The sequence below is a fragment of the Monodelphis domestica genome, chromosome 5, assembly GCF_027887165.1.
Source record: "Monodelphis domestica isolate mMonDom1 chromosome 5, mMonDom1.pri, whole genome shotgun sequence".
Lineage (NCBI taxonomy): Eukaryota > Metazoa > Chordata > Mammalia > Didelphimorphia > Didelphidae > Monodelphis > Monodelphis domestica.
The window spans coordinates 240,572,815-240,586,849 of record NC_077231.1 but is presented as its reverse complement, the minus strand read 5'-3'; the positions used below and the strand labels follow the sequence as shown (position 1 = coordinate 240,586,849).

General features: G+C 36.7%; 1 protein-coding gene across 5 annotated transcripts in view; it reads left to right on the top strand.

Moving 5' to 3' along the window:
- Positions 1 to 14,035, top strand: part of DIP2C (disco interacting protein 2 homolog C) — a 634,433-nt gene that overhangs the window by 139,294 nt on the left and 481,104 nt on the right. The window lies entirely within an intron of this gene.

Sequence of the window (14,035 nt, the reverse complement as noted above, 5' to 3'; positions counted from 1 at the left end):
CATCCTGGACTTATTCCACTACTTCCCTTTGATATATCCCCCAAAGTACCTTGTAATTCAGCGCCTTGTTCATTTTATTAAATAATCAGAAAATATTTCGTACACAAATGGTGAATTCATGTAGATTTTGGATTCTAGTCTCTTGAGTTAGACCCTGGTGCTTCGAGAGTTTGAACAGTAAAATAACCCGTGAACATCAATTGTTCTTGAAAATAGATGTTTTATTAAACAAAGGCAATGAAAATTTTTGCAACAGGTAAGAGTTTTGTGCCTTGCAGAAAAAGGAAAGTCAGTCAAGGACACAACTAATAAGCATAATCACTGAACTAAAAAATCAGATGGCTTGGTGAGCAGAGCCCACAGTCTGTGGTTGGCTAACCCCATTGCTTAGAGCACCATGCTCATGAGACCAGCCAAGGTCACGAATTTCATCCCTGTGAGGTTTACTCTGTTCTGTTGCTCCAGATTGCATGCACTCCTAACTCTGGACAAACAACCTGCAAATGTGTTTGGTACAAGGGCTACCAGGCAATAAAAGATGACCAGAACAGCAGAGCATCTACTCTTAGTATCTTGACAGTTCTTTAAATTTCAAAGTTAGACTTTTCCCATGGAAAAATTTGAGAATACTCTTCTAAAGATGGTGTTTGCTGCCTCAAATGATATTCAATCACAGAAATGCTTACCAGTTCTTCTCTACAGTGTGAGATACAGTGAGAGATGTTGGTAAAGAGATATTTGAAGCTTAGATTAAACAGGATTCCTGGGGAAAGGGGAGAACTTACAGTATATTAGAGAGATAAGACTTTATAGAAAAAATAACAAATAACTAAGGTTTGCAGGAAAAGGCTGCCACCTTTAAGGTGTACAAAAAAAACTTCTTATTTGATGAGGAAAAAAATGATACATATAGATAGAAATACAAAATGAGCGAGACCCAAGAAGCTTTGTGGATATTTGAATTGTGCTTTAAAGAATGGATGATTTAAAAAAAATGGGATTTGAGAGGGATATTCCAGACACAGAGAACAGGCTAAGGCAAGAAGAGAGACAGGAAAAATGTGGGTACCTTGGGACATAGCAAGTATTTGAATTTGGCTAAAAGACAAAGTATTTATGGTATTTATGAGTTAAAGCAGGGAAGGTAGGATGATACCAAATTGTAGGGGGACCTTGAATATTACAGTAAGGAATTTGAATTTTACTCCATAGGCAGTTGAGTTTGGAGAGCTGACATGCCATTTCCCAATCTAGTCATAAAGAAGATTAATCTGAACCTAGCATAAAAGCTATTTTAGAAGAGTGGGAGAATAGAGGCATGAAGACTTGTTGGAAGCTATAGAAATAGGATAGATATTTGATCATGAGAGTCCACTCAGGTGTTGGCAGGAAGAGACAAATGAGAGGGATATTGTGGTTGTTGTCAGTATTTATTAGCGAATTGAATGTGGTTGGTTTAGGGAAGGGGTCAGTATTAATGAAAGATATCATCAAGATATTAGATATAGGAGAATGGGAGAATTGTGGAAGGACTGACAGACATTTATAATTTTTTAATATACATCTACAGTGTAAACTTGTCACTCTGAGTTGGGCCAAATATTTTTAGCTGATGTTTATGTTTTATTTAGCAATGATGTTTTATGCAGCTTAATATTTGAAAGTGGTTTCAGTAAGATCAGAAAAAAACTTTCAGTATATCTAAGAGATGTGCTTGTTCTTTTTCCATATTACTTTCTAGGAGAGGCCATGCATTTGTTTGTTTTTCTCTGCTGTATTTTATATTCACTGTGTGACAAGGAGTAGACATTGGATGATGGAAGAATGGTTCAAGGCATCTTTTTCTTCCCCTTTGTTGTTAAAATATACTTTCTGTGGGCTCTAAACACATGTCCCAAGTATTTCTTGACATTCTCTTGTCTGCTCCCATGAAGTGGTATTTAACAAGAACTGAATTATAGACTCAAAGAGTTGAATAATTCTTTTATTGTAAGGCAGTTGTAGATGAATAATATTTAGCATTTTGTGAAGAACATGTTATAAATGACTTATAGCTCTCTTCCAAAAGTGGAAGAAATTGTTTCTTTTCTTTCCTGCCTGGAGTTGAAAGGCAGGAAAATGTGTATGAATCCTAGCTCCTGCCTCACTGGGAGCTTACACTCTAGTTGAGGTGATTATGATAGAGTATACTTTAATAAATCTAATAATCTATTGCTAGAAATCGCTGAAAATGATTCTGTTGTCTGTGACAGCCACCTAATAAATGTTTTTCTGACGCTCAGGAAGCAAGTACACAAGGTGTTGAAGGTTATCAAATGAAACTGTAAAAGGCTTTTACTGTCACAAGAAAGTGGTATACTTGTAAATTGTTACATATGTCTTACTAAGCATTGTGGAGTCAAACTTTGGAGTGACATTTGGACGCCTTAAAAGAAATAGATAGCTCCTGTGGGGGATTGATGGAAAGACATGGACAAGAAATGGGAAGAATGAGAAAGGGATAATGAATGAATGAGGGAAAGTATGGAAAAGCATTTATTAAAACCTCTGTGCCAAGAACTGTGCTATAAGTGTTGAGCTACAAATAGAAAAGCAAAAATAGTCTTTTGGGGGGGCAACTGGGTGACTTAGTGGATTGAGAATCAGGTCTAGAGAGTAAAAGGTCCTGGGTTAAAATCTGGCCTCAAACACTTCCTAATTATGTGACCCTGGGTAAGGCACTTAACCCCTGTTACCTAGCCCTTACTGCTCTTCTTGCCTTGAAATCAATACTCAGTTTTGATTCTAAGATGGAAGGGAAGGGTTTTTTTTTTTTTTAAAGCCTCTGCTCTTAGAGGACTTCTATTATAATAGGAGGAAACAGTACAAAGAGATGAGTGATGGTCATGGAGAGATGATGAGTAAAGATAGAGGGGAGTATTAATCCTTTCATTGTGAAACTACAGCCAAGCTTACACTACTGTAAAAGCTAGAAATTAGTCAGGTTCCCCTATTGTTGCAAGATTTTATTCTGGAACTTAGACAGTAAGCATTTATTAAGTACCTACTATATGCCAGGCATTGTACTAAGTGCCAGGGATATCAAGAAAGCCAAGATCAGGAATCTGGATTTGGGATTACAGGTGTTTACTTACTACATGAGTGCCTGATAGTCTTACTGATGCTAAGAAGGTAACTACCATTACGTGAGTTCACAGTCTTGTGGACTCTGTCACTCTTTGCTTTTCCTGTTTTAATTTGAAGTTCAAGTATTTCAGACTATCTCACTTTGTGCAATCTAAATCAATTAATATGGTTTCTCTCTATATGCAATTATGTACTTAATTGTTCTGCTCCTTTCATCTTCACTAGAATCAGGAGGAAGATAGGCTATTTCCTTTGTTATAGGTAAGAAACTATTTATTCAATATTCTCCTCCTGACAGTGAGGTAAGGTCTCTGGTCCTGGTCATGTGTGAGCATGGTTGTGGGTGGCTTTTATTCTTTAATTCCCCTCTTTGGGAAATCAATGGCTTTTGCATCTGGTCTAGTCTTTAGTTATCTTTGTACCTTTTTGAAACTTGGTGCTAAAGCAGAGGAGAAGGGATTGTGAAATAGACCCCCTCCCCATTCCTTTAACCCAGGAAAAAGCTAGTGAAGACACCTTTGGAATTGATTCTTGTGAGGTTGTTTAAAAATACTAGTAGCAATTACTAACATTATTATAGCATTTACAGTGTGCCAGGCACTGTTTCTAAGCACTGTACAAATTTCTCATTTGATCCTTACAACACTGTGGGAGATAGGTGCTATTAAAATGCTCATTTTCATATGAGGGAACTGAAGCAAACAGAGGCTAAAACTTACCCAGGGTGATGCAACTAGTTAGTATCTGAGGTCAAATTTGAACTCAGGTCCTGCTAACTCCTTATGTAGCACTCTATCTACTGTGCCACCTACCTGATTGAAGACCATGTTCTAGGGTCAGTTTCTAGGATAGTAGAGTAGAGGCAGAAAGTATAAAAAGGTTGTAACTTCTTACTTTTTAAAAAAGAAGTTAATTGTCTCAGGCTTTCTTTTAGCAGGAGCTCTGTAAAACAAGCAGAGTGTATACTTTGATTAATGGTGCCAGGGGTGCTCTGTTGTAACTTGCCCTGTCCCTAGCTTCAGTTATCCTGCTGTACTTTGTGTGCTGTGAAATTAAGACATCTCATGTTGCTTATTCCTTTGCCATCCTGGAAGCTGAAGATAATATCAAACATCTTGTCCCTTGGTGTGAATTCCTCCCCCCCCCCCCCAATTTAATGTTCCTTGTTGATTTGGGTTTCATCAGAACACATGTAAAGATCCTCCCAGAATCCTCTCAGAATGCCTTTTACTAATGAGCTACCTGGCAAAAGGCAGGAGTTCAAGATAAAATGGATTGTAGACATTTACACTTGATGCTACACCGGTACTCTTCTTCCACATCTGGTCAGTGTCATACCTTGCTTTGGTTTCCACTCCTCTTCCTCTATATAAACATACAGAAGGACTGGCACAAAGAAAACCCTGAGGGGTGAAGCAATACCTTGCTGATATCTAGACTTGCCTTATGTAAATCTAAATGGGATCTAGAGTATTATTCCTAGTCTGGTATCCCTCAGGCTTTCTCTGTCTCTAAAATATCAAGGGACGGGAATAGTTCAAAGGCATTTATAGACTTATAGACTTATACAATGAAATAACTAGACCTAGTTTTATAGTTTATCTTATATGTGGACAGATCTTAAAATAAGCTTATTTAAATTGTAAAAAAAAAAAGCTTTGATTTATTTAGTAGTTGGCTTAATTTATATATGCACACATATGTGTCTATATATCTATAAATATTTGTGTGTATATATGTACATACATATATATTCAGAACTTTTCTTACAGGAGGGATTTAAAGCAGCTGTCATTATATATACTTCCTAATTTATGTGCTCTCTGTCTGTTTTCTCCTACTATGTGTTTCTCCATTGACCTTTGATTAATCCTCAATCTCATTTCTTTTGAGGCCATAGATTTTCATAATGTGCAGCCATACTACACTGCCAGAAGCACACTGGCATTAGAGAGCTAGAACTTTGTTTCAGGGAGAAGCTTGGTTCAATACAAGAACTTTTGCAATTTCCCAGTAAAATGCAGGTGGGTGAACATCCTGTTAGAATACATACACTTATGTATACATCTTGGTCAGAACTGCTGTTTCATATTTAGTTGGGTTGAAATTTGAAGAATAGAAGAATTACTGGCCATGTGATTTTAGAGAAATAGCAAACTACTTTTCTTTAGTTTATTATCAACCCTAGAGAATCATTGTGGCTATATTTAATCATATATTAAAATTTGATTAATTTAGAAAATGAAAATTTAGCAATGAAGCCGTATATTTCTAATCTTATAACTTACTGTAGCACCTTTATCTATTAGTGCCTCACAACAAAATGACAAAAAGCATGGAGCAGGTAGTGCTCATTTGATAGATGAGGGAACAAGAAAAACTGAGGTGAAATGATTTCCTTGTCCAAGGTCACTCTTTTAAGTTTGTAATTGTTCTAGATTTGTAATTCAGATCCTTGCTTGTTTTCTATTGATCAGGCATATAAACTGAATTGAAATGAGTTTTAAGAAAGAGGATCTTTTTTGTCTAATCAGTTAGAGCTTCCTTAATTTGTTTTATATCAAAGAGCTGACACTGACCGTTTGATTATCATGACAATTCTTAATTGGTTATGTTGCTAGATTGGTGCTTGTTTTTATCTTAGATATGCTTCAAACTACTGAGAAAACAAGAAGGTGATTTAGCCCATAATTCAGAATTAGCAGTGTGGAAACAAAGGATATCAATTACAGGATTAGTTTTCTTTTAATGTAGCAATTTAATTTTATAACTCTATTTTACATAACACTTGATAAACATTTTTTAAAAATCTATTCTACTAAATGGAATAAAAATGACCAAACTGATTGTAAGTCTTTTTTTTTTAAGGCACAAGTAAATAATTATTTAAGATAAATTAGTCTTACTTCCTTTAGATGTGCTTCAAAATGTGTGTGTGTTTGGGCCTGGGGGAGTAGGAAGTATTCCTTCATTAAGCAAGTAATTTTATGAAGACCTACTATGTTTAGTACCAGAGTAGACAAAAATAAAGTTACAGCAACATTGATTTTCATCTGAAGTAGAAAAAAATTCCTACAGCTCTTAAAAACAAAACAAAACTGTAGAAAGAATCATTGGTTGGCCTGTACTACTGATTGTTTCTCCAAATCTCCCTTAATGATATTCAGACATGCCAAATGAATGCCCCCCAAATAAATGAAGGGGTTTAAGTCTCTATGCAGACACATTAAATATTCCTCTTCTTATGAAAAAACAAAATTTCAACACAACATTTTTAGGTAATAGGTACTTAATAAACATTTCTCGAATTAATAGATTAGATCCTTTTATACTTATCACTTGAATACTTTTTGTTTACAAAAAATAATTACAAAAAATGCTTTAGACCCAAATCATTATTCTTCTCCACTGAAACTTTCTCACTCCATCCCATTTCCTTCCAGATGAAGGTAGTCTCAATGATTTATTTTGAGAACCAAAGATATACCATTTGAGACAAGCTGTCTCATGAGTTCAGGCACATTTTCCACTGTGATGAGTGATCCTGGGATGTTAACTCAATTTGGTTATATTGGTTTTCCTTCTCGTTGTCATTGGAAAAATTTCAAATTGTGGAAATCCTTGAAAGGGATTTATTGTTTAGGATTTGTTTTGGGTAGCTGAACTTCCACAGGTTATGATATGTTTATAATACTCATTTGGGCATCTTTTGAAAGCCATTAAAATGTTCTGGGCATTTATAGTGTTTACATTTATATAGTTGTTAATTTTTATCTTCTTTTTGTCGATTTAACAGCTGCAATAAGTTTTTTTGGATACTAGTCCTAAATTAAAATTAGCACCTGCCTCACAGAGTTGTTGAAAGGATCAAATGAGAAAATATATGCAAAGTTTTGTAAATTTACTTTTGTAAATTTAGCTATTTGTAAATACTAGCTATTATTAGAATTATCATCTGTTCTTATTGACTTCTATATAGTACTCTGTCATACATAAAGCTCTCTATTTAGAGCAATTTTAGAATTATGTAGTTCAGATACTATTGTCTTCATTTCACAGATGAGAAAACTGAGATGTTCGCTAAATGACTTATCAAGAGTTACAAAGCTAGGACATGTAAACTCTCTAGACTAGTTCTAATTGCAAACTCATCTCCTGATTCCAAGGGTCTCTCTACTATACTTACCCCCCCCCCCCCCCCAGTGAGTAAGCCTGTTCTTTTATTGGACATAGTACCAACATATTAGCTCAATCAGCATTTTAAGGAGTTCCCTTTCTCCATTTCACCTTCCTCCCACCCCTCACTTCAAATCCTGCTTAACACTTAAACACCCCACTCTCCCAACAAATGTGGTATTATGGGAAGGAGAATTACTTGCCTTTTACTGCTATATTTGGCTCTTGGTCAAGTAGGAAGGTCTATACTGAGCCCTGAACAGCTGGAAAGATGTTGTTTTTAACTGGAAACATTAAGATCCAGAGAAACTAAACTCAAAGAAACCAGATATCCAGAGATCTTTTGCTTTGAAAGTCTAAAAATTAATTCAATTTCTAGCACTTACTGGTTGTGTGACCTTGGATAATTTATTTTACCTCCCTGAGCTTTGGTTTCTTTATCCATAAAATGATGATAATGATACTTCCTTCTTCATCATGTTGTGATTACATTTACTAAGTATAATAGTGCTTTGGAAATAGAAAAATATTATATCCATTATATATTATGGTGGTGGTATAATTAAGAATAATAGTAATGACACTAAGATAAATGGGTGTTATTCATCACAAAGGTGTCTCTTTCCTCTTTCACCTTGATGATGAGGGGAAGAATTGAAATACATTGTGACCTGTTTAGGCTTCTTCTCCCCCACCTCCTTCCAAATCAGCAGAGAACTAACTCCCCAGCATGTTTCTGAGCATGCTCCTATACCTGGCCTTGGCTTGCACTTATTTTAAAACAAGTCACCATTTTATTCTCCTTCCATCCTGAAAGCCTATGCAAAATTAATAGTGAAAAGGAAAGTCACGCAGCATTTTGCTGATGAATAAAAATGTTTTATTAAAAGCATCTGGTGAATTTACAAAATGTCTCTTCCCTTATTGTTGCCATTCTATAGATATGATAGGAGTAGTCTTCCAGAAGTATCATTAGAGGGATAGTAAATAAGGTGTTTGATTTGGAATTAGAGGGACCAGGGCTTATATATTGTGTCTATGATCATGACCAAGTCAGTTAAGCTCACTCAGTTTTAGTTACCTTATCTATAGAATGGGAATCATAATAATGCCTATTAGTCCCATCTTCTAAGGCTGCAATGAGGCTTAAGTAAGAGAGTTTATGTGAGATGTAAACTCATAATCTATAAAGATCTCTGTAAATGTTGATCATTATTCTAAGGACAAAGTCTTAACTTAAATCAGGTTTTCTTTTTTTTTTTTAAACCTAGCTAACCTTTTAACATTTACATTTTATTGATCTCTTATTTTCATATTTTCATTTAAAAAAAATTAAGTTCCAAATTCTCTCCTTTCCTCTAGCCTCTTCTCTAACCACTGAGAAGGCAAGCAATATTATATCAATTATCTATGTGTAGTTATGTAAAACATTTCCATCTTAGTCATGTCTCAAAAGAGCAAGAAAGATAGAAGTGAAAAAAAGTTATGCTCCAATTTGCCCTCAGAGTTTATTAGTTCCCTCTCTGGAAATGGACAGCTTTTTCATACTGAGTCCTTCAGAACTGTTTTGGATCACTGTATTGATCAGAGAAGCTAAGTCTCTCACAGTTGATCATCCTTACATTATTATTATTACTGGGTACAATGATCTTCTGGTTTTGCTTACTTCACTTGGCATGAGTTCTTATGTCTTCCCAGGTCTTTCTGAAACCACCCTCCTCGTGTTTTCTTGTAGCAAAATAGTAGTCCTTCACAGTTGTACCACAGCTTATTCAGACATTTCCTAATGGATGGGTATCCTCTCCTTTCCATTTCCAATTCTATGCTACCACAAAAGGAGCTGCTATAAATATTTTTATAAATAACTTGTATAAAAATTTTGTGCATATAAATCTCAACCTTGCTATTAATGTTTTGATATATTGTTTCATTGTCTGTGGTACCTTGTAGCAACATCTTCATTTCTGAATATATCCCTCCCCCAATCCCCACTCAGTAAGCCATCTTTTGTGTAGAAACAGAAAGAAAAAAAGAAGGAAGGAAGGAAGGAAGGAAGGAAAGAAGGAAAGAAAGAATGAAAGAAAGAAAGAGAGAGAGAAAGAGAGAAAGAAATAAAAGGAAAAACCAAATATTTAGCAAAACTAACCAGCATCAATTGTACCATATAGTCTAAGCAGTGTTGCGTTCCTATGGTCCTTCACTACATTTTCTCATTTGTTCTTTGGATCTAAGATTGGTCATTATAATTGCATAGTGTGCTATTTTATTTTTCAAATTTTCAATTTTGATTTGATTGGAGAAATTGACATTTGAGTCTTTGTCTTTCAAACTGGGTTCTCTGTGCATTTCCAAGATGTTCCTTAGGATCTACAGAACTTCGAAACAGCTATTTGGTGGTGGCAATTGTAAACTGTAGGGATTACATGAAGTGAGAAGCTCAGCATGCACTATTTCCCAAGCTCTTGTCTTCTTATGTTCTTTTTTCTCTTTTGGGTCTGTATTTCTGGTAAATAGGAAGAGAAATGAGGCAGTAGACCAACAAGGATGAGGCTCAACCCCTAGTCTCTTGATTTGCTTCATGACCTTTGACAAGCCACTTAACATATTGTTCTCACTTCTGTAAAATGTTGTTCAGGAAGATGAATCTTCCTGACTCCAGACCTAGTACTCTATCCATGGTGCCACCTAGATGCTCTCTGTAAAATGAGGGAGTTTTAAAGGGTGGTTAGGTGTTCTTTAAGGTCCCCTGTGGCTCTAAATTTCCATGAAAGCGGCAGCAGTGGTGTGTCATATTATGATCAGCCTCATATAACTTGGAAACAAAAGGCTTTTTCAGTACTTGAAAATTACTGTGGCTTCAGTAGCCTATTAGAAAATCTCCAATAGCCATGGCAGGCTAATGTTGTTGGCACCTTTGTAAGTGGATGAAGGCCCAGAACTTGTGACCTGTGGTAGTTGTTGATGGGTATAATTAAAATGTGTATTTAATTTGCCTTTAAAAATCAGACTTCCACCCCAGAATGTACTCCTTCTTCTCATCCAAGGACCCTAGGTGAATTTTGGCTCATCTGGAGCCTGAGCACAAGATGGAAGCCTGGGAGAGGTGCATCAGTTGTGACAAGTCTTTTGAGTGAATGCATTCAGTCACTGGCTCTTGTGTAGTCCCATTCCACTGTAGAAATTGGTGAGATTCTGCCAGGCATCTTCACTGCTGTCCTACACTGCAGAAGCCTCTTCCTCCTTGAGATGTCAGGCTTCATTCTGCTGAAAATCTTCATTACCCATACACTGGGGGTCCCAAGAGGCTTGCTGGAATGGGTCTTCTCTGCTTTAGTAGTTCCTTGCTGAGTTTTATGGCTTTTTAAGATTATGAGAACTCTTTCCCGTGAGCTTATTATTCATAACCCCATTATTTTTGATGTAACACTGAGCCTCTATCTTTAGTAAAAACCCCAGGAAATGCAATGCTAAGGTTGACAGGGGTAAGAAAAGGTACCTAAAGGAAAGGAGCTTTCACAGGGTTTTTGGTGTATCTGCAGAAATGATTAATTTGAAGCTGCAAACGGTTGCTTTTCAGGCACAGTAGGAGATTTAGGGGTGTCTATATTTTCTTTTCTCTTTTTTTTGTTAAAGTTTTTATTGTCTTTTGAGTATTCTTACATTATTAAATCAATTATCCTGAACTGGCAAAACCCTGGAGATTGCTTTCTTATATCCAGTTCATAGGAATGAATTGGAGTTAACTTGAAACTTGAAGAAGAGTGTGTGTGTGTGTGTGTGTGTGTGTGTGTGTGTGTGTGTGTGTGTGTGTGTGTTTCAGTTCTGGGCATTCTTCCACATAACTTGGGGCAGAAAATATGAGTGTGACGGCTGCTATTTGAAACCCTTTTAGTAGTATGGCATCAGGGCAGTGCTAGTTTCCAAGGAATTTTTCAACGAGACAAAGATTTTGTCTGTCTGCAGACTGAGCTAAGGATGAAATGAGAGTAGTGGTTTGCTTTCACACAGTCCAAGAGCTAGAGGAATCTCATACAGTGTCACTGCCAGTCATTGGGACTGAAAGACTCCCCACCTTGGAGAGCATTTTGCTCTCTGGTCTGTTGTAGGTCAAGACCTTCCATTCCCCCCTTCTTGGCTAGGGAAGACGCATTTTGTGTTGGTTCTTCCTGAGTACATTGTGAGTGTGGGAGGTGGTTGGGGAACTGAGCTTCCTCCAAGGCTCATACCCACCTCTGGAACCTATACAGAATGCCAGCTCTGCAATTTCCCTAACTTTTCCAAGTTCAAGGGTGGGCCAACTCCTGGTTCTCAGAGCCAGGATTAAGCAGCTGCTGCCATGGCCACTGACTACTTGCCAGGATGCCCTGGAAAGCAAGGAATGCATGGCAGAGGGGGTTGGGGAGGAAGCAATGGTTATGGCTAGGTATTCAGATTTTTAGAGTTTTTCTCAGAAAGTGAAATATCCTTCTCTAATTCCAAACGGTTCCATCATGTATTAGGAGCGCCATGTTAAGAGCAAGATGTGAGGACTATCTCTGGGCTAAGATTTTCACTTGTTAAGAAGGCAGGGTCTGGTGACACATCTTCCATACTACATGTACCAGTGGGCAAATAGGGGACTGAAGTTTTAGTGAGAGGAGAGAGTCCTAGGATTTTAAATTCAGAAAATTTACACATAAGGATAGGGACTGAATCTGTGATTTCTTTGGTCTAGGGAAATCCCATATGAGAAAACTCCCTCTGACAAAGTGTATTGGCACTGTATTTGTACCTTTGAGTCTTAGAAAGATGTCTATAGCACTAAAAGGTTGTGGTTTAACCAATTCTCATAACCAGTTTATGTCAGAGTTATAACCTGCATCTAGTTCTTCTTGTCCCATACCACCTTCACCATCATTTACAATACTATGTTTAAAAGCAAGAAATATCTCTGCTAGCTCTATATCCAGAGGTGATCATTGAAGGTGTGGCAGAAATGTGAGAACTCTTGAGATAAAGAGTGTAGAGAGAGGCAAAGAAGTACTGAAAACAGAATTCTGGGAGGTAACTAAGGTAAGGGAGTTGGAGGGATATGGAGTGGTTCAAGAAGGTGGTTATAAACCTGGAAAATGTGATACCAGAGAAGGGAAGGTAGAAGGTAGAAAAATGGACCTCCGCTATGGTCAAGTGTCACATGTTAGAGAAGGTGATAAGTCACTAGATTTGGCTATAAGAAGGTTGTTGGTGATCTTGGAAAGAGCAATTTGAGTACAATGGTGGAGAATGAAATAACATTTTAAAGGGTTTAGGAGTGAGTGGAGAGGTAGATAGTTTGAATGTATACAATAGAATACTCCTACCTTCAGTTTGGTTGTTCTCAGGCATTTTCAATTTTTCTCTCTGTACTAGTTCCTTCTTTTTGCTTGAAGGAGGAACTAATATAGATAGGAAAATTGAAAATCCCTGAGAAAGAAGCAATAATTGGTGAATATAATAATAATAATAGCATTTATAAAGTACTCCAAGATTTGCAAAGTATTTAACAAATATTAACTCAATTTATCTTCACAACATTCCTGGGAGACAAATGGCATTACAAATTTCATTTTTCAGATGGGGAAATTGAGGAAGGCAGAGGTTAAGTCAGTTTCCTGGAATTTCAAAACTAGTAAGAATATGAGGCTGGATTTGAACTCTGGTCTTACTGGCTCCAGTTTGATCTCATGTCACTTAACTGCCTTTGACTAGAGAAGGAAAGAAATAGTACCAAAGGACAGGTAAAATGATTTAGTCTTGATAAGGAGGAGAATTACCTCATCTTCTGAGGCTAGAAGGAATGAGAGGCAGATGGTAGGGGAAAGCATCCAAGAAGTGAAGGAAGGGAGCAGAAGGAACTTCAAGGCTCAACTTGGAGGCCATCTACTTCAAGATCTCTCACAGCTGTAAGAGATTTCTATTTCCCCAATTGCTCATAGAATTTTATGCTTCTATATTTATCATATTTTCTTTGTATAGTTATTGATGCTAACTCTTCTTACATTTAAGTTCCCTGAGGGTAAGGTTTGTGCTCTTTTATTTCCACCCCCCCAAACCCCAATGCTCAGTTGATACCATTTTCAAAACAGATTAGCATGTGTACCACTATATCAGAGGCTGTTGTGGACAATTGTAAATATATATATATACCTCAAATGTATAAGTGAGGGTGAATAGTTAGTTTATCCTCCTTGAAATTAAGATAAATATAATCAAATTTTATTCTTTTGTATAGCATATCTGGAAAGCTGATTATAAGTTGTCAAGAACAATTATTCTAATAATCTAGTACTTCAAAGTCCTATGGGTATATAAGTTTTCAAAGAGGACAAGCACTTCTGGTGTGAGGGTTTGGCAAATCCTTTTCAGGGCTGCTCATCTACCTTTCACCTACCTCTTACCTTTGGCTCCAAGAAGCTGTAGCATGTACAGTGCCCACTCTCCTCAAACCTGTCAGTGAGTTTTATGTATATACACCACATTCCTTTACAAAGATTGTTACCCTTTTCAGCATCATGACTTTCTTTGAAGTCTGGCAAAGTCTCTGAACCCCTTCTCAGTCTAAAGTTTTTAAATTCTTAAATAAAATACATAGGATTTTAAGGAAAATACTGAAATGATATAATTTTTATCACTGTCCAAGTTTATGACCCCCTCCCCCCATCCATCACCAGTCTATTCATGGACTCCTTTGGAGGAGATCTTATTGGACTTGGGA